General features: G+C 42.4%; 2 long non-coding RNA genes across 2 annotated transcripts in view; both read right to left on the bottom strand.

Annotated features, from left to right (window-relative positions):
- Window positions 1-5,731, bottom strand: part of LOC309890204 — a 38,563-nt gene extending 32,832 nt beyond the window's left edge. Inside the window, exon 1 of the long non-coding RNA XR_014319394.1 lies at window positions 5,679-5,731. This is a non-coding gene — a long non-coding RNA (uncharacterized lncRNA). The remainder of the gene's footprint in view (window positions 1-5,678) is intronic.
- Window positions 5,732-8,268: 2,537 nt separating this feature from the next.
- LOC309889891 lies at window positions 8,269-21,609 on the bottom strand. Its single transcript, XR_014319333.1, has 4 exons — window positions 19,200-21,609; window positions 15,406-16,998; window positions 10,377-10,441; window positions 8,269-8,665 (listed from the first exon to the last, which is right to left on the bottom strand). It is a non-coding gene; the product is annotated as an uncharacterized lncRNA (long non-coding RNA).
- Window positions 21,610-21,630: the final 21 nt, after the last annotated feature.

The raw sequence follows: 21,630 nt of genomic DNA, 5'->3' as shown, positions 1-21,630 counted from the left end.
GTGCTTGGCAGCAAGCACACAGAGTCACATCTCCTTTAATGTGTTTTTCTTCACTTTTTTTCTTTACAAAGCATAGACATATAAATGTCCCCAATCTAAGCAGCTCTGAATCACACCAAAAACAGATTTCCTTAAAACAAAAACTCCCATAGGAGAACCACTAATTAAACACTGAGGAATTGTGTGCTACAGTTTTGAGAATTATGTGCAAGTTGTTACCAACTAATGCAAAATTATGTGCACAAGAAATAAAATCATTTTGTATTTTCATCAACCAATTTAGCACGAGTCATGCAAACTACAGAGGAAAGACAAAATAAAACTTCTTTGTTCTACTGTTTTTAATAGAAAGGCCTATTGAAGCTTTCAGCATTGGAATTCTATTGCTTAATATTTTAGTTTGGAAAATAGCAGTGAGAAATGCCTTCATGACATTTTGCTAGAGTACTATATTAAGTTTTTATCTGAGATTTTATTTAAAGCAGTATAAGCCCCAGACGTGAGCACAGTGAGTATGTAATCCAGTTTGAAAATGCAGGAGCCTTTGGGTATGTTGTCAGTAAATCTCAGGTACAATTACCTGTTTCACTACAATTAATTGGTGCAGATGTGGTGTACACATGTGAACGCAGAATTTGCAAGATTAAAAAAAAAAAAAAAGCCATTGTATAGTCATGAGCAGATTATCAGTGTAATTTTCACCGGTCTCTTCCCATGGCTATTAAGAAGAACACAAAGACTCTTCATTTGGGATGAGGTGCTGAATCATTTATAACTAAGCTTAATAGGTTTATAGTTCATGAGTTAAGAACATACTTAAAATGCAAAGGAAAGTTGCTTGCCCTATGCTTATATCCTGTAATTATATGTCTTCTTTCCAAAGTAACAAGTTTGTGAGTTTAATTCTTGCATTAATTCTGATTAAAAATGCCCTTTAGGAATTAACCTAAAAATATGTTCAGAAATGCCATGAAATCCAGATGGAATGTGAGCAGTGCCTCTTTCTTTCCTATTTTGTCCTAAAGGTACCATTCAAAATAAAATAGATACTCTGTCTATTAGAACATGGAAGTAATAAAATGGTCTAATCTCAGCCCCCAGTTAAAACAAATCGCAGCACTGGTGAAGGCCCATAGCTGCCATAGACACAACTTCTCTGGTACTTCGTAAAGAATATCTGTTCCACTGCAGGCAGTGTTAACACTTGTTATATTAGCTATAGTGCCAACTAAACTGTTCCCTGAGCTTTTAATTTTGAAGAGAAGGGACAGAAATAGCTGTGGGACAAAGGGGGATTATAAAGATTGAACTTTGCAAAATTTTTACTGTTAGACTTGTGGGAATAGAAATGTTGTTTTTGCAGAGTTACATTGTTTAGAAGGAGGGAATGTGGTACTGAGATATGCTTACAGTGATAAGAAAGTTTAGCAGGCGACCTTGTAAAATGCAGGCAATCAGACTCCTTAGGACAATTAGGTGAAAATCACGGTGTCAAGTCAAGTCAGATAAGTGAAGAAACATTACCACTTCAAGCAGTAAAAATGTCAAAAGAAATTTGAAATTTAACAGGCCGGCGACTGAAGGCCATGCATTGTTTGTGAAGCATCAGATAGATTGTGAATCTGGATTACCCACTCAGTGGGGAAACAGGGGAGGGTCCTGCCATCAAAAGGTATATAAACTGTGTTTTGGAACTAGTAGATGCGCTCTCTCCTGCTTGTGGGGCGCCCGCCATTGCAATCGCGAATAAATTACTACTTCACTGAGATCCTCGCCTGAGCCTAAGTTATTGGCTACGGAGTGTTTCTCACAGACTTACTGCTGCTGATTCACTACAAGTTCTGCTTGGTAATACTTCTGATCGGTATATGGATTGTCCTTACATGTGAACATCTGTGCATTCCAGTTTTGGCTAAATATACTTCAACTTTATACATTACCGTATCTTTGGAAAAATGCCTTTATGTGTGAAAATGTAACGGTTGCTTAGGAACTTAATTTATGATTCTGAGGTAAAAAAAAAAAAAAAAAAGAATGCGTGCACAGGTATTTGCATTAGCAACTCTGTTAAAATACTGTGACATTATTCATGACTTACTTTCATATTGTTTATAGAAGGATTACTACAAAGAGAATCTCCAGACAGGTCTACTTGTGTACATGCAAAGCTGTCTTTGAAAGTTAGTGAGTGCATCTATGTTAGCATTTTAGTTCAGAGCAGGAGTGAGCATTCAAAGAGAGTCTTCCAGTCACCTTCAATTCTGTGTTTGCTTTGCCTCACAGAGTGGTTTTGAACTGCATTGCTTTGTAATGAAATAGAAGATGTACTTAGAAGTGCACCTACTGTATTCAGTGGACATTCAACCCATGGGACTGGACTAGAGCTAGCCTGAAATAAAATGACTTGGAACGGAGTGTGAAATACATTTCTGTTACAGAATTTGAAGTTGGCATAAATACTTGCCATTGCTGAGTTGTAAAGCCTAACCCTTGAATCAATTCTCTTGTTATAGTTCTTCAGTGCAATTCAATTTATGATTTATTCTCCCTTAAAAGATACATTTGTTCCTCCTTGACATTATTCTAACTATCATGTTCTTCATGATCTTATGAAGTGAGAAATTACTGGCAGAACATGATTTATGGAGATTTGGTTGAAGGTTACCTCTAAGATTGGAGTTAAATCTTAACCTAAACTGAAAGAAAATAAATCTTAATGAGAATAGTGGCTTTAATCACCATGGACTAAATATCAGAGACCAGAATGTACCGTCACCCCCTGAAGAGCCAGTCCTGTTCCCCAGGTTTACTCACACTTGTACACACAAACAAGGATGTTCTTAGCAATCCCCTAGCACAGCACAGTGGCATACGATTCACAGACCCTTCACCTCATATGCTAATTACACCAGATGTCCCGATGAATTTGAAATTAACTAATGCTAAAAATGTTTAAATACAAAATTAGTTATCTTAAAAATACACAGCTGTGCCCTGCTCTTACTTCAGCAATAGTTCTTAGAGTAGGCAGTGGTTTCCTTTCACATTCAGCCTTGTGCAAATATCCTGCAGGTATCACATTTCTGACTGTTCGATTTTATTAAATTTACCCTAAGAAACATCTAGGCTCTTTTTTTTTAAAAAAAAAAAAAAAAAAAAAAAAAAGTCTGCTTTTCTGTCTCTTTTTGCCAAACACATACCAGTAGTGCAATGACAGAGATTTACAGGTCACTGTCTTCCCTGTGAGCCCACTGTAAAGGGCTTTCTCATTTCCCAGTCTTGTCAGGTGGGCTTTTGGCACCCCCATCACCACATCGTTAGGTTGCAGAAGGCCAAGGTCACTTTTTAGCATCAAATATACAAAGATTATGAAAGAAAAGATTTGTGTTCTTTGGAAGTACCCTCCAAGTCCAGCTCTGCTTGCCACTGTCCAGCTTGGTGGCCTACCAATGACACATCCTACAACTGTGATCTTCTGCTCCTCCAGTGAGAGCTTCACTCTTGCCTCAGTTGAGTGTATCAAGAATTTTTAAGCACAGGAAATGTACTTTTTTTTTTTTTTTTTTTTTTTTCCTTTCCCCTCCCCCCCTTACTGTTACTTCAGAGCCCACCATATACACTCACAGTTGTGAAAACTCCATGTGTTAAAAAAAATACTGATTCTCCTGTGTTGGTCCTTAGGAGCAAGGAAGACAGGCTTTCATTTCACAAATGAAAAAGATAACACAGATCTCATGAGGCTTTGCCATGCATTTTCCCTTTGTTTTCATTTATATAGAATATATAATAGAACATATAATTTCTTATAAGTCTAACTGGACCAAATCTTGAACTCTTGCTGTTGTGGAAAGAGTGGCAACTATTGCTGGGTTCCTTCTGAAGTACAGAAATGATTCCTGACCCCAGAGCAAAAGGACTACTTCACTTTTCAAATGCCTATTGCATTAATAGCTTCATGCTTAGATTTGAACCAAATGGAGTTCAGAACTCCAGCATTAAGATAAATGCACCTCTGTCCTTCCAATGCTGACCCACTGGCAGTCTCTCACATACATAAAACAGCCCCCCATCTGTTCACCCATTGCTTGAGAGCTTCAGTTTTCCCATCTGATGTGACCACAGTTGTGTAGAAAAGGTGAGGGTCACTGCGGCATTTGTACAGCTTGTGAAACTGCAAATAGATGTGCCAAAGGAGACCAGCACTGGCTAGCAGTGTATGCCAGTTGGCGCTGAGTTATCCTGACACCAACGGAGGGGCTGTGCATGTTGTGGCCCCTTCCAGCATCCTTATACCACGGTGTGTGTGCTCCAAGAGACATTTGAGAGAAAAGAGGAGAATCTGAACTGTGTACAGAAGGTGCTTTATGGAAAGAGAAATTCACAAATTGTTAAATCTAAGCCTTTAAAGAGGTGATTGGTTACAATCCTCTGCTCTGACCTCTTCTAAAGACTGGCCATGAGAGAGGGGTGGTTGGGGTGGCCCCACCTTCAGGGCAGAAGCCTGTGAAAGCCAGAGCATCCCTTGATTATAAAGGGAAAGCAAATAAAGAAGCAGAAATAAACCCTTTCAGGAAAACTTCACAATTGGTTCATAAACTAAGAACAGAAAGTTTAGATGCCATTGATTTCTTGTCTCTCATACCATTTTACAAAATTTACAAGATGTAGCCTGTAAGGGCAGAAATGTAGTGAGTATGTTTTTCATACATTACATGTTTGTGTGTTAACATAAATATATGTCTAAGAATTTTTACAGTTTGAAAAATAAAATCAACTTTCATATTAACTCAGCTGCAAAGAAGTAGGTTATTTTGTAAGGCCAGCACCGAGTACTAATTCAATGCCATTTTAGCTTGCAAACTATATGTTTTCCCACGTGAGCCAGGCACAGAGCTGGTTAATAATTTCCATTTTTGCACTTGAATAAAAAACTAGCGAAACAGATGAGAAGTTCATTCCAGTTCGACTCTGAGATTATGGATTTTTCATCAGATTTTTTTTTTTTTTCTTTTTTTTTCCGAGTAAACAGGAAGAAGGCTGTCCCCTCTGAAAGCAAAACAAGGAGAAGGGCTGCAGCCTACAAAACAAGGAGGCGGGCCGGGGCCGTGCCGTGCTGTGCCGTGCCTTGTGAGGTCCTCAGTGTCGGGGGCTGCCCGCACGGGGGCGAGGCAGCGCCGTGCCCGCAGCGCCCGGCTGGGCCTGGGGGAGCGGGGGGAGAGGGGAAGGGAGGGCGGGACGGGGGGAAGAAGGAAGGAGGGAGGGAGAAACAAAGGAGGGAGAAACAAAAGGAGGGAGGGAGGGAGGGAGGGAGGGAGGGAGGAAGAAGGAGGAGGGAGAAAAAGAAAAAAGAGTGAAAGAGCAAAGAAAGACATAGAAAATCGAAAGAGTAAAAGCAATAACGAAGGGAACTGAGCAGCAAGAACAAAAGAATACAAAGCCCTTTTCCCTGCTTTTCCCTGAACAGCCATCCTAGCCTCCCCATCGATAACACCCCCCAGCTGTGTTATGGGCTGCCGCTAGTCACTAGGTGTGCAGACCATCTTCACACCTCCAAATGTCGGTGCACCTCCTAGAGCAGCAACTGCTTGCAAGGAGCGCACAGCTATTGCTCCACAAGGCTACTGCCATCTCACACTTCCTTCCCCAGCGTGTAAATGTTCCACAAAAAAAAGCTTTACTTGCGTGGGTATTTGAGGTGATGGCTGAAGTCCAGGGTGGGAGAAGGAATGAGAATGTTACGTCCTTCAGTGTATGACAGCTGCAGTACTCCTCTGAACAGTCCTCCTTGCAACATACAGGTCTGCACTGCAGAAGATGACACAACCTGCCCAAAGGAACACTCAGTTCCTTGGCATTTAGGCCTGGGAAACTGTATTTAGATTAAAAAACAACAGCGATAACAACAACAACAGTAATGCAGACCCTCTAGAGCCTGGGGAGTTCCCTGGTGGTTATTGCCCACAGAGCATGTGCTACACCAGCTGCAATGCTGAAGGCTGCAGCCTGCCAAAGCACAAAATACCACGATGGTGCTGGACCCCAGTGTGCCTGTCACCAGCACTGCTTGTACGTGTGTGGCTGCAGGATCACTGCCATGATTTGTGGCTGAGCTGCCCTATGGCATGCTGTGCAATAGGCTCAGGTATGGTTCTGATGGGTGCCAAACCTCTTTATGATTTTCCATGCATTTTGTGCAAATGTAAGGTTTAAATGCCTAGGTTGGTAATACTTATCTGCAAAGACAAAAGCTGCTGAAGAAAAATAATTGAGATGTGATTTAAGGTGATGGAAAGATAAGCAAGTAACAGCCAAGGAGTGGGAGATGGGGTGTTGTAGCCACTTGTACCTTTCTGCCCCTGGCTTTCCTCATCCACACATACACACACGAGCACAGATCGCTCCTAGCAGCAGCCTCAGGGACTCTTATTCTGGGTTATTTTTCCCTTGAAAGACTGTTTAATCACAGAGATCAGGGAAATCCCTTATAGAGCCACAGCAGAAATAACTCACTCCCAAATTAGGCCCTGTCAAAAACCCACAAGTGAACTTTGACCCAAACTACTAATGCTGTGGAAATATGACTGCAGGCAGTGGGGTCTGTCCCCAGACCATCTCCTGGGTGCAGTAGTGTGGAGGAGCTGTGCGGGGTGCCAGCCAGGGCTCATGCCCTCCAACACATCCCTCCCTGCCTCATCCCATCCCGGCACCTACCCAGCCTCTGGCCCTGCCCTGTCTGCCTCTATGAGGTTCACAGGAGCTATATGGTGCCCTTTGCTGCCAAAGTACTGGTGAAGTGTCCCCAGCTACATACAGGCTGCTGTCTAACTCCGTGAAGTTGAAGCTTGAAAATCAAAGCCTAATCCAGTGTAAGCGCTAGTTTGCCTTGAGGGAAAGTCAGCTCTTCCAGTCGCTTTATCCAGTGAATGTGTTCCCCAGCAAGGGAAGTTTTTATATTAATGTTCCTGCATCTTGACCCCGAACTAGAAAGATTAAGTTCAACAGGAAGGAAGAATAGGTTACAATGGAATTTATTCTTAATATGCTCTTAGAAACATTTTTAATCCCTGCTTGAGTAAAGAGCATCTGCTGTTAATGATGGCAAAGGTGGTCTTTGCTTCTGTCTGTGATGGTAAATAACAACAGGAGATGCATGCATTCAGGCATAAGTGACCGTGTGGGAGGAATGAAACACTGTTGGTGCAGAAGAAACCAAAACTTTGTGAAATATGGGAATGAGAAAGGAAATGGCTCTGTCTCATTGTCACATCACCTCATTAAATCAGCACGTGGTTTCAGGTATGGAGTTTGTGAAGGAAACCATCAGGGGCCCACCGGGAGCCAGGGCACACTCCTCACCCCCTCCAGACACAGTCTGGGCATGGGGTGGCTGGGAATGGGGTAGGTATTTGCAGAGCTAGGACCCTCAAGGGAGTCTTGAAGGGCACTGATGGAATTGCTCAGTTCCCCACCAAACATGTGGCCACCCACCCCTGGCTGTTGTAAATACAAACAGTGGAGGTGAGAAATGATTCTCCCCGCCCTGCTGAGGTGGCCCACTAAAGGTGATGTTAGCAGTGTGTCAAACAAGAAAAGGTAAAAATGTGCTATTAATGCACTTACTCTCTCAGCTTGATTCAAAATGAATTTTGTGTGGTGTATTTGTTTCCCATAATTAGTGCATGGAGGGTACTAATAGGGTATTTTCAGGGTATCCAGTAAATCCAGTTTAGGCAGCCAGCCACAGAAAGTTACCATGAGCAAACTGATGTTTAGTGGCATCTGCTAAACAAAATCAAACTGAACAGGTGGAAGAAAAAATCACCCACTGCAAGTAGAATTGATTAGCCACTGTCAAATGCTATCTGTAAATCCTGCCGAGCATACTAGGTTGCTGTGGGATAGTTTGGGCATCACACTGATGGCCCTGGCCCATCTTCAGACCAAAATTAAAACTAAAATAATAATAAAATAAAACTAATAAAAGAAACCAACACCCTTTCTCATTTATTTAAAATAGTCTGTCCGGGAAAAAGAAAGAAAGAAAGAAAGAAAGAAAGAAAGAAAGAAAGAAAGAAAGAAAGAAAGAAAGAAAGAAAGAAAGAAAGAAAGAAAGGAAGGAAGGAAGGAAGGAAGGAAGGAAGGAAGGAAGGAAGGAAGGAAGGAAGGAAGGAAGGAAGGAAGGAAGGAAGGAAGGAAGGAAGGAAGGAAGGAAGGAAGGAAGGAAGGAAGGAAGGAAGGAAGGAAGGAAGGAGGGAAGGAAGGAGGGAAGGAAGGAGGGAAGGAAGGAGGGAAGGAAGGAAGGAAGGAAGGAAGGAAGGAAGGAAGGAAGGAAGGAAGGAAGGAAGGAAGGAAGGAAGGAAGGAAGGAAGGAAGGAAGGAAGGAAGGAAGGAAGGAAGGAAGGAAGGAAGGAAGGAAGAAAAAAGAAAAAAAGAGCTATGTGAAAGAGGAGTTGGCTCAGGAGCCCAGGAGCTGTTGACAGGGCCAGGGTCTTCATGTGGAGAGCAGGGATGTCTTGGATGTCATGCCAGCCACTGTTGGTCACATCTGTTCTCCTGAAGGGGAAGCTGTGCACTTCTTTAAGCAGGGATGTCTTAACCTGGGTCAGACAAAAGGGATGTCCAGCAGGACTGTCCTGTTGCTAGTAACGATGACAAACACAGATACCTGGGAGAACAGCAAGGTATGTCATGAGCTGAGGCTTCCCTCATAGCCTCTTGTGTTTTCAGCCAGGAAATCAAAGAATTTCAAAGCCAGCATTACAGAAGGGATGCTTGGTTTAGCTCTTGAGTTTGTCAAGTTCCTTCCTGAAACCATTTACATTTTTATTTTCCATCACATCCAGTAAGAGTGAGTTGTACCTACTGATTATGTGATACAATCATTTATTCTGCTTGTTTTAAACCAGCTGCCTAAACGTGACCTTGTGTGCTCCCCTGGTTCCCAGAGTGTAGTCTATAGTGAATCACTGTCACCTTTTCCTTTAGCATCACTGTTCTTAAAATTAGTTTAAAGAAAAAAAATAGAAATATTTTATACTTATTATCGTTTTGGCTTGTATTTTTAAAAAGGGTTTTTTCATTTATGTGTTTTGCAATTTGGCTTGGCAGAGAAATATTGTGGCAGGACAGCAAACTAAACATGAAGTAGACTGGGCTGATTTCACAGAAGGCATGGAGTGACAGCCAGTCCTGCCTATTCCTTTATGGAACAGGATATTTTATAGACCTGGGAGCAGCAGAACATTTTGTACATCTTGTGCAACAGCCAAACCACTTGGGTTTGCCTGCTACCACAGAGACATCGTATCTCTGTCGGCCAAGGTTGGTAGACGGGTTGAATTAGACATCACTGAAGGATGGTGTCAGACTCAGCCTTGGCCAGAGTTTAGAAAAAATATTGTGCAGCTAACGTCCTTTTTCTGATCCAAGACTAGATTAACCAAATCAGACATCCTTGGTTTCTTTCTGCCTGTACAAGTGTGGTGCAGGGGGGGAGAGCTGCTAAGAAAAAGAGAGGTCAAAGAGAGGGGAGGGGCAAGAGGAAGATATTTTCTCCTTCCTCTCCACTGGCCTTTACCAATATAGAACATAATTCTTAAAAGTGATCCTTTCCAATAGAAAAAGAATACTGTAATAACATGGTTATTTCATCCTCCTCTTAAGGACATGAGAGGAAAAGGCACTATCAGTGGTTTTGTTCCTCACAAGTCCTTCCAGAGTAGTATTTTGAGTTCCTGCAGATGTGCTGTCCATGACCACGACACATATTTTATGTTCTGGGACAAGTTTAGAGCCCTACTTCAAAACCACCACCAGACTTGAGTTCTTACCCCAGCAAATTCACTGCTAAAGTACCTTAACTTTAGACACAAATAGTGCAAGATAATAATACAACCCATTTGGGTCATGATTCATGCTCACTGCCATTGTTCATGCAAGTACTCAGAATAATAACATTTTGTTTTATAAATTGTCCCCAAGTACAATTAGATAAGCCTTCAGATACCACGGTAATGAATGTGGGATGGATGAATGAACAGCATGATATCAGTATATAGTAAGGATAAGAGTTTGTGTCTTGTTTTCTAAATCCAGGATTATCTTGCAACCCTGACATTCTCATGCACACAAAGACCATGAAAAAAATCAGCTGGAAAAAAGGCTGCAAAACCAAGGTCCTAGTCATTACTAAAAATTACTTTGCAATTACATGATTGTCCTTTAATAAGACTTACTCATCGTTTTATAGGAGAGGGGAAGAAAATGGGCATCACCTCATTGCTTTGTCTCACTGTGGCAGAGGCCTGGGAAGACAGGCTGGATGTTGCCCTTTCTCTGCTGGTAGAGGGGATACAGTGATGTGCTCGAGAACTCACCTGCCAGGTCTGCATGTCAGGAGGAAAACCAGCCACTCCTGGCTGCTTGCAAAGGTCTAAGCAACCTGCATAGAAAAGCAGTGAAACTGTGCATCTTATTGTTTCCGAAGCAAAGTTCACATCACTTTGGGAGAGTTAAAGATTTCTGCATCAATTTTACCAACTACTTCCAGACTCAGCAGCATGGGAAGATGTTTATAAAGGAGACTCTTACCCGTTCAGCAAAGAAAGTTGCAGTTTGGTTTCTTATGTCTTCTAAATGATTGTGTTGGGTGTTTCTGTTTCTGCACCAGCCTTCTGAAGTGTTTGTACAGCAATACCAGTACTAAATGCACGGAGCTGACTTTTGCATTGGCTGAGATCAGTGAGTTCACTAAATCTCTACGTGTTTAACTTTAAAATACGGGGGCTGAGCTAATGGATTTCACAGAGGTATTTAATAAGCAGATTCCTCCACTGCTCGCAGAAGTACACGCTAATAATCAGATGAAATTGAGCACAAGCCTGATTTACATGGTGCCTCTCACTGTCATAAACAGCTTCGTCATTCTCCTCTGCATTTTCCCTGGCCCATTTACTGCACAGAGGGTCATCACCTTTAGGGAATTGTGTCCTTTTCAATATTAAAATAACAGCTGTACATGACATGAGAGATTAAAATAGTTGCATACTGGACTTTGAGACTCCTCTTTTAACAGTTTGCTTGCATGTCAGACCACCTAAATATGACATATAACCCCAGGCTGCAAACTTCTATAAAATCATAAAACAGATAGTAAAAAGAAATTACCTTCCTTTCCCCTGCCAAAAAATAATTTCCCTGGCACTTTCATTTATTGTCTTGTGTTGTCCTCCCTGCAGTTTGCACGGGCAGGCAGGAAAACATTTGCTTCAAAATCTGGCAAGGTGGGTCAGACAATGGACAAAATTTGATTGGAGGCCTTGCAAAGGACAAAAACATAATACTGAAATTCTGTCTTAATTGTTTTTAAAAGAAAAACATCACCTTGAAAATAAATAAAATAAAATAAAATAAAATAAAATAAAATAAAATAAAATAAAATAAAATAAAATAAAATAAAATAAAATAAAATAAAATAAAATAAAATAAAATAAAATAAATAAGGCAACTGAGCTCGCTAGAGTGAACCTCATGGCAGAACATGCAGCTTTGTAGGATCTTTGGTGGCACGTTTGTGCCTTTCCTCTGAGCACAGGTAAAAGAGAGGTCAACATCACTTGGGGAAATTCAATTTTTCTCCCACTTTACCACTTGCAGTGAGCATGGGGGTGTGGAACTGCTTATGCTAGAGCAATGCTGGCAGAGGTGATGCTGTCTTGCCCAGATGCGGGCTTAGCCAACTCCATCTTTTAATAATGTCTGTCTTTTAGTCATTTGCCCTGATGTTCCAGGGCCAGCAGAGGCAGTGTGATGGACCTAAATGCTTGACACCTTCACAGAGCACCTGGCAGCTGGCCCTGCCCTTCATGTAGCCCTTTGGGGCTGCTCAGAGCCCCTTTGAGTGCTCAGCGGGATAAAGCTGAAGCAGTCAAATTTTGTGGTTCTTGATCTTGGCACTATCAGTGCAGATAGAACAAATATGCCTGACCAAAATATTTGCTTGGCCTTGAAAATTTGTTAAGGGACTAGCTGATGTGCTCAATGATTTCTTTAACTAAACAAATGGAGATATTTTTTTTTTCCCTAGGCTGTAGCCTTGTGAAAGGGAAATCTTAAGACACTGGTTAATTTCTTTCCTTTGAATTTCTTTACAAAAACTATTTCCTTATATTGAAATGTCTTGTGAATAGACAGGGAAAAGAAAAAAAAAAAAGGCAAAAAAAGACAACAAAACAAATGTTGATATTAATGTGCTGAGTCCCTGTTGGTAGATGCTTGCCCTGGCACTGCTGGGAAGGAGGTGATGGGACAGGCAAGGACATGGCAGCAGGTACCACTCAGAATCCCACAGATAACCCTTTCTCTCCAGCAAATTTTGCAATATTCTGGGACCTACCAAAGCAATCGCCTTCAGATGTGTCTCAGATGTGTCTGCAGGGAGGCTGAGGCACAGGGAAGGCTGTGGTTAGCCACAGGTTATTTTAAACTGAATCAGACTCCTCAGCTGGTTTTGTTCCTACATTTGTGGGCTGAGAAAGGTATTTTCCTTGCAGTAGAAAAAAACCCTATGTGCCATGCTTTGTGGCTGGAATCCTGGGAACATGAAAGGTTTTTCAAGAGGCAAAAATGTGCATTTGATCTCTGCAAAACACAGGAGTTTGTTTCTCTATGCTCAGCACTTGGCTCAGGTGGGTAAGTGTGGGACAGGGATGCTCAGACTCAGCTCTCATCCAGAGCAGACCCATGTGCAAACAAGAGCTGTTTGAGCAGCAAACTTCCTAAGGGTCAGCTTTGGGAAAACACAGGGATTGCATACTTCTACCTGTATTCCACCTAGCTAAATTGTATTTGGTTAAAAAGATAAACAAAGGCTGGCAGTTGAACTTGTGATAGTGAAACATACCCAAAAAGAAGGTATAGTTAGCAGAAAAAGTGGAAGTTACCCTGCATGCTTGGGATTTGCAGTTGATAATGATATTCTTGTGTCAGCTTTTTCTAAAAATAGCCTTCTATTTCCAGCCCCAAATAGCACACTACTTATACTTAGAAGCAGGCTCTGCATATATTAGCTTTCTTTCTTCAGTACTAATAAGTTTTGCACAGATACGTTCTGGGCATGATCTTCTGGCTAAGCTAGTTAAAAACCAACCTCCTCAGCAGCTTCTCAAGTCATACAAGCTGCTTCGAGGAAATCAGGGGCAGGTTTGCTTCAGACAAGCACAATTCACGTGCTGCCAGGAGGATAGGGGACTGGAGTGAAGGAGGTGGGTGCAGGCCAGCGGGGTGTCACACACCAGAGGTTTCCTCAGCCACAGGGCACTGCCCAGAGGCTGCACCTCTGCCCTGGCAGCTGCTCACTCACCCACCCTTGGCATGATCTGCAGTACAGCTCATTACAATGTGCCTGTTTGGGCAAAATCTAGCTGTGGAGTGATTGCATATGTTGAGGTGTAGGGGGTGAAAGGCTGGGGCTGGGGCGAATTCAGGGGCTGGGGAAGCACATGGGGATAGGTCTCAGCTGGAGCTGGGAGGGCAGGGCTGACCCGTGGAAATGAGTTTCAGCCTCCCACTCGTGAGCATTGACTGGTGGTGGGCTCTGGGAAACAACAAGGACAGGGCTGCAGAAGTGCTAATGTTATTATTCACCAGTGTAACCTTTGCTCTCCAGCAGCTGTTTGTGTAGGGAGCTAAATGCCTCTGTTTATTGAAGGCTGGTGACTCTGTGCTGACCTGTGACTCACCCCCACCAGATGACAAACCATTAAACACAACAACCTCTGCTTACGTGAAGTGCTGAGTAAATTAACTTGGACCTTGAGGCCATTTCCTTACATAATATAATTTCCAAACTCTAGTTTAGAGAGTCTTGCTGAGGAGTTGGTGAACTCTTCCCACTGTTAATCTTTGTTTATTGCCAAATGCTTGCATGAAAGAGACTGGATTACTAGTATCAGAAGGAATCCCACCTTAAATCAAATGTAAACCCATTTCTGTAGCCTTCATGTTAAGGGCTTAGTCTCCACTAGCTAACCCTGAAGCTATGATGACAATCAGCAGACTTTGCATCACTGCTGTGTACTTGAAGACAATTAACCTTAACATTGAGACTGAAACTCCAATTCCGCAGCAGCCAAAGCAATTCTGCTCTGGTGGTCTCACCTCGCCTGTCTGTTCCTTCCTCCTCCTCACACTAAATCCAGTACCCAGTGGTCTCTCCATGAGCTGTTCTGGTGATGTTTAGTCAGAAAAGCATCCAAGCCTTTTGTCCTACAAGGTCAGTCAGAAGGTGGGCTGTTAGAAAGACAAATCCGGATGGATGTTGGCCATCAGATGAGTCCAATATAGCAACCAGAGGAACTGACTCAATCTCCTTCTAACACTGAAGCCTGTAACTAGACTGAAAGGGATCAAGATTTTTCCAGGGTCAGAAACCTACTTTCGCTTCATATAAATCCATTAGTACTTAAAATACAACTAAGGAAAATCTACTTTAGTCTAATCCTGTTTAAACCTAGTCTGACCTGGTCTCCCAGAAGCATTATCAAAGTCAAATGGTGCAGTGCATAAGTGATTTCAAGGGCTCCTTTGGGAACTCCTGGTATATTCCTCATATGTCCGACTTCTTGCTGACCTACTAACCTTCAATGAAATCTACACTAAAAATGCTGTCTGTTTAAATGAAAATCATGATCAGCACACATAGAAGAGCCAACTCTAGGCAGATTGGGTAGACTTTGCAATTTTTAAAACAATGTAAATATAAACATGCACTGTGGTAAAGAATAGATAAACAGGAACAAGCAACACTGAATGAAATTGCTTTTCATTTCCTCAGGTCTGTGTTCCAGTCTGTCGTGGTTCCGCTCGAGTGGGCAGCCGAGCTCCACTACAGCCGGTCTATCACTCCCCCTCCTCAAAGAGGAATGGGGAGAAAATATGTGGAAAGGGCTCAAAGGTTGAGATAAGGATGAGAAAATCACGCAGTAATTATTGTAACAGGCAAAACAGACTCCGCATAGGGAGATAGTAAGATTTATTGCTCATTACTAACAAGCTAGAGAAGTGAGAAACAAAGGAAAGAAACCAAAAGCACCTCCCCCCCCCCCCCCCCATCCACCCTCTTCTACCTCCTCCCCCTTAGCACTGCAGGGGAACGGGGGAATAGGGGTTATGGTCAGTCTACAGTGCTTCTTCTCTGCCACTCCTTCTCAGTCACTCTCGTCCCCTGTGCTGTGGGGTCCCACCCACGGGATACAGTCCTTGATGAACTGATCCGGTGTGGGCTTCCCACAGGCAGCAGCTCTTCCAGAACTGCTCCAGATATGGGTCCGTACCATGGGGTCCATCCCTCAGGAGCAAACTGCTCCAACCCGGCTCCCCTACAGGCAGCAGCTCCTGCCAGATCACCTGCTCCTGCGTGGTCTCCTCTCCATGGGCTACAGGTCTGGCCCGGAATCTGCTCCTGCAGGGGTCTTCCACAGGCGGCAGCCTCCGTCGGTGCATGTCCACCTGCTCCACCGTGGTCTCCTCCACGGGCTGCAGCGTGGAGCCCTGCTCCACCGTGTTACTCCATGGGCTGCAGGGGGACATCCTGCTTCACCATGGTCCTCACCACAGGCTGCAGGGGACTTCTGCTCCAGTGCCTGGAGCACCTCTTCCCCTCTTTCTACACTGACCTTGGCGCCTGCAAGGCTGTTCTCTCACTCCCTTGACTCTCCCGGCTGCTGTCTGGCGCAGCGTTTTTTTCCCTGTCTTAAACATGCTCTTACAGAGACACAAAACAACATCGCTTATTGGTTCAGCTCTAGAAAACAATGGGGCCCTTACCAAACATGGGTCAGCTTCTAGATCCTTCTCACAGAAACAACCCCTATGGCCCCCTGCTACCAAAACCTTGCCACGTAAACCCACTACACAGTCTCAGCAACATTACAAATGAAGACTTATAGTGGATCTGTATCCTGTCTGGCTGTTCTTCAAAATCGCCAATCAGACAAAAAAATTAGAGAGCAGCATTGCAGGACTCCAAAGATGCAAGGTCTGACCTATAGGGACCATCTCTCCACTGGCATCTTTGCCATGCAGTAGCTTGGCTTTTTCTTCTAATAGCTCTCTCACAAAAGAGTACACCAAGAAACTCATAAATACCTCCACCAAAATTCACTGAGGAAACAAGATAGATTAACTACATGTACAGGCCACTGTCAATAAAATTTGAGAATAAAATCAACCACTAAATAGGAGGTCAAATACACATGGCTAGCATTTTTATGACAACTTTCAGAGACTGGATATACTTTAGTTAACAGCCCTGAGAATCGTTATAATTACAGTGAGATAATGAAGCTGAAAGAAAAGGTCTGCTGTGAGAAGGCTTCATTCTGAGTCATGGCTTCGGCTTGTCCTTTGTTCATGCTGTCTCTATTTATATTCCTTTCATTATTGTATCATCAGAGAGAGCAGTAAGAGCCTGAAAATACCTGAACCAGGAACATCAAGTTGAAAGTGGCTCACTGTGAAGAGTTTCCACAGTCCTACCAAAACAAACTCAAAAAACTAAAACCTCCAAACTAAACATATTAAAACTGTTTTTTTCCCTAAGAGCAAACTAAACCGTGGTGAGGCTGGCTCTAGGGCTGGAGATGAGTTGAACCAATTTAGAGGCAGACACATTTTCAAGTATATTTTGCTGGAGGAATAGCAAGTGGGGTGCCAGGCAACTAGGGTGTCTTGAGTCCAATTAGGTAAGTATATTTGGGCTATTACACAGTCAGTGACTCTTAATCCTTTCCTTGGATTTAAGCATTTTTCCATGAGAGATCTGATCTTGATGGTTCATGCAGCAAACTTGGCCCTGGTCTATCGCTAAAGAAGGTCATCTTATACTGATATTTTTGTTGGTCTTACACAGAGATGGTCACTTTTTAACTACAGTGTACAGCATTGCAAAAGTCAGTTCAGCTAAGGCCTTTGAAGTATGGAATATTAACTAGAAGAAAACTGAAAAAAAAAGGAGAAACTTTTTACGTTATATACAAAATTACTCAACACACACATGCCCCTACACATACTCAAAATAAATAAATAAACAAATACATATACAGCAATTAAAAAAACAACAAAAACAACAATAAACACAAAGAGAAAACAGACAAAGTAAGAACATGGAAAACAACTGAGATGTTGCCACCTGTGTGGGGATTAAAAACTGCATCCTGACCCAGTGCCAACCATTTTGCACAAGAGGTGTCCAACCTGGAGTGCGTGGATTGTACAGGAGGTGCACTGAAGAGGGAATCTGTGGCAATGTGTTCTTTTGGCATAGGCTGCAGGTAATCTCACTGCACAGTGCTGGCAGAGAGGGAAGAATCTGACCCTACAGAACACTTCCTGGTTCCTGTAAGGTCAGTTCAGTACAAGACATAACCTGCCTTGGGTGAGGATTACACAAGATATTCGATTGCACATGCTTGCACTCAGATCTGAGTAGATATAATTGTCATACTTACTTTTGATTCCCTCTACACAACATAAACATGGGTTTGGGATAAACAGACATTTTTTTCCAATTGGGAATGTTAGCTCTGCAAGCTGATTTTAGACAAAAGGAAAGGGAACAAAAAAAAAAAAAAAAAAAAAAAAAAAAAAAAAAAAGCATGGCTACAAGGAGATTTAGTAAAGATACAGTTATCCTACTTAGGGGGCTTAAGCCACATGAGGAATGTAACTTCGTTGCTGAAGCAGGGCTACTGTGCTGGCCACAATCTTACAAGAGACAAACACACTGAAAAGAAACAATCACTAAAAATTCTTTCCCCTTTACATCTTATCACCTAGTATGAAAGCCGGTGGAGGCAATGGAGAGACACATCTTCGAGAAGCTGTGATTTGAGACATTTTAATCATAGACTCATAGAATTGTTTGGGTTGGAAAGGACCTTAAAGGCCATCCAATTCCAACCCCCCGCCATGGGCAGGGGCACCTCCCACTACACCAAGTTGCTCAAAGCCCCATCCAGCCTGGTCTTGAACACCTCCAGCAATGGGGCATCCACAGCTTCTTTGGGCCGGCTGTGCTAGTGCCTTACCACCCTCTGAGTAAAGAGCTTCTTTTAAATATCTAATCTAAATCTTCCCTCTTTTAGTTTAAAGCCATTCCCCTTTGTCCTATCCCTTCACTCCCTGACAAAATGTCCCTCCCCAGCTTTCCTGTAGGCCTCCTTTAGGCACTGGAAAGCTGCTATGAGGTCTCTCCCCAGAGTCTTCTCTTCTCCAGGCTGAACAACCCCAAATCCCTCAGCCTATCTTCAGAGGAGAGGTGCCCCAGCCCTCTGATCATCTTCGTGGCCCTCCCCTGGACCTGCTCTAGTATGTCCATGCCCTTCTTGTGCTGGGGAGCCCAGATCTGATCACAGTGCTCCAGGTGGGGTTTCATGAGAGCAGAGTAGAGGGCGAGAATCACTTCCGTGCCACGGCCACGTGGGAACCAACCTCTCAATGCACCCATTACCCAGCCTGTATTTGTGCTTAGGACGGCCCCAGCCCATGTGCAGAACCTTGCACTTCATCTTCCTGAACTTTGTGAGGGTCACATTAATACAGGGCCCACCTGCCAAGCCTGTCAAGGTCCCTCATCAAGGTTTTTTGAAAACCAGTACATATTTCTATCTACAGAAAGATGCAAACCACATTGTTCTGGATTGCAATTGTAGTTATTTATTCTTTATATCATTCTTTAACAGCTTTACACCTCCGTTTTTGTTTCATTTAAATCACAGGCCACCAATACTCAGCTGCTTTGTATCCCACATGCAAACACATACTTATTCTATTGAATTCAATCCTTTATCTGAGTCAGAAATATGGTCCTTGGTTCTGTTTCTGTGTACTAATATGTCCTTCGACAGGTTTTCTCTCAAAATCAGGCAGAAATGGTCTCAGTATTTTCTTCAATCAGATACAGAAAAAAAACAAAACACACAAACAACAACAACAACAACAACAACAAAAACACACCGCCACCAAAATCCCACTCCTTTCCAAGAAGTTTCTTCACTGCCCATCACTAATTTAACACTACCAGGAACAATTTAAAAGCTGAAGTGCTCTCTGCTTAAGTGTTTGCAAGAACATTAAGGGGTAACTCAAAACTGTAACACTGCATGTAAAACTTTCTTCTCTTGGATATCGTTCTTACTTACCATGGTGCTAACTCCCTGTTTCTCCTGCAGAGAAAACTGTTTATGGACTGTTTGTGCTTTTCCACACATAGTCCTTCTCATTCTTTTTCCACTCAGGTATTCTAGCTGCTTCCCCTCCGTTAACAGTTCAAGTTTGTCATTTATTAATTCCAGTGGCATCCAGTTACTTTCAGGAACACTGCCAGAGTCCGTTGTGTCTCATGAACCTGAGAACAAAGTCCATCAGGCTTCCAAGGAATATAATTACAAAAAAAGATCGAGGGAATCCAAAACAGCGTATTTGTGAGAAAATATATTTTGTTGACTGACTGGGAAACTAATGAAATAAACCTCAAAATCACACACCTACGTAAGCAGAAAAGTTCCTTTTCTTACTGAATCATTGCTTCTTGCCTAACACACATGTATAGCCGGAACAAGTTGATTTCCTTCAATGGTGCACATTCCCTCCTTCAGCCATATGTATTAAGTGATATTGCAGAGCTGCTTGGGAATACTGAGAAAATGTCATAAATCTTGACCCCACTATGATATGAGTCAAATCCTTAATTATCCATTGAGTGAATGAGACTAACAAACATGATGAACACTAGCATGTAAGACATGCCCTTACAATTTACATACAAAAATGAGTGGCTGAATAGCTGAATAACTGATTACTGATAAGTGTATCACAGAATGATTTGTGTTGGAAGGGACCTTAAGGCCCATCCAGTTCCAACCCTGCTGCCATAGGCAGGGGACACCTCTCTCCAGACCAGGTTGCTCAAAGCCCCATCCAACCTGGCCTTGAGCACTTCCAGGGACAGGGTATCTGCAACTTCTCTGGGCAGTTTTCTCAGGGCTAAACATCAGAAAAATTACAGGGTGTAGTCAGGGCTTCCCAATTCCGCTGCATTCTTGAAAGCCACAACCAACCAAGCCTTCTGGCGGCCGCTCATCTAGCCCATCATCATTACGGCAACAGGTTAGGGTTGGAACCAGCAGAGGAAGCTTGTTGTTCAGGTTTAACAGCAACAGCTGTCATGTCAGTCAGGTTGCACAGAGCTCTGCAGAACACAGTACTGTGCAGGCAGAACACACAAGCTAGGCAGATGTTTAATAGACTGAAGATTACCAAACCACTTTTAGTTACCTAAGTGCTTTAGGATTTGTTTCTATGATCCTTTTTATATGCTAACGAAAAACATTGCTATCATCTGGTAAACATGTTGGGGGCATAGGAAGGTTCTTCCCAGAACCGTGTGTTTATGTGTAAGTTCAGAACATCTCAGTCTAACAGCCAAATGTTAAATGAGGACTGGCATCACATGAAGTGATGGTGTTTCTTTCTTGGAAGATGGGTATACTATTCATAGTCATTTGTCATTTTAAATCAAAAGAGCAAGTGACAGCAGCTTTTTGAGTGACTTCTGTTTAGATGTTACAGAAAACAGGTTCTTTACCTCAAAACATTTTAATACCACTGTATTAAAATTGACTGGCAGCCCAGTTAGATGTAAACAAATCAATCTCTGGTAGTACCTGTACCTTTTAAACAACCTTTCCTACCTTTGGGTGTTTAGCATTCCTCACCAGCATTAGGGCTCCTGAATGACTATAATCACTATTTAAGCTATTAACACAGAACAGAGCTCAGTGGGAGCTCAGAGCTTACTTTTGAGTATACACTCACACTCCACTTGTGGGCAACTTACATATTTAACACAGTTCATGATTTTACAGAAAATGAGGTATTTCTCATTCCTTACTTTCACCCACAGATCTACCAAGATCAATTGCTTCAACAAGCCTTCCCAAGTACAGCCTGTGTTCAGATAAAACAGATAGCAACACTGAAACCAACAGAGTCATCATCTACTGGTACCAGCATGGTTAGCTTTCCTACAGTATTCTAGCCCTAACTAGGGCAGTATATACATGTCATTATATACACACACAAACAGTACAGACACATTCTTCCCAAATACTGTTAACAAGGTGTTCTTAGCTTAAAATATATACAATTATGCTGTTCTTGAATATTTACAGATTTACTACAAAAGGCATAAAAATGAAATTTTTGATGCTTTAAAGCAGTTCTATGATTAAGTCATAAAAAACACCCCAAAAAATAAAGTTCCAGAGCATGCCCTTGTTCCATTATTGAAGGTATATACAATAGCTGCAGTACAAGCTTACCACGTGAGTGTAGTACTAGCCGTTAGGATGAACATTTTCCATTCTTAATATAAGTAACTTTTGTACATTATCCAGCAGTGAGCATGTTTTCTTGCAAGTCATCATGCACTTTGTACTCGTCTTTCTCACTGGAAAGGATACAGCTGACATATTTAACCTTCACATTTGGATGCTGACCTTGACAGTAAGCCTGCCTGGGTCTGCTGGTGAAGATGCAGGCAGAATGACATTGTCAATATACCAGCTTTAT

This window comes from Aythya marila (genome assembly GCF_965140915.1).
Source record: "Aythya marila genome assembly, chromosome: Z".
Taxonomy (NCBI): Eukaryota; Metazoa; Chordata; class Aves; order Anseriformes; family Anatidae; genus Aythya; species Aythya marila.
Note: the sequence above shows the minus strand (reverse complement) of the source record. Positions and strands in the feature narration are given on the sequence as shown.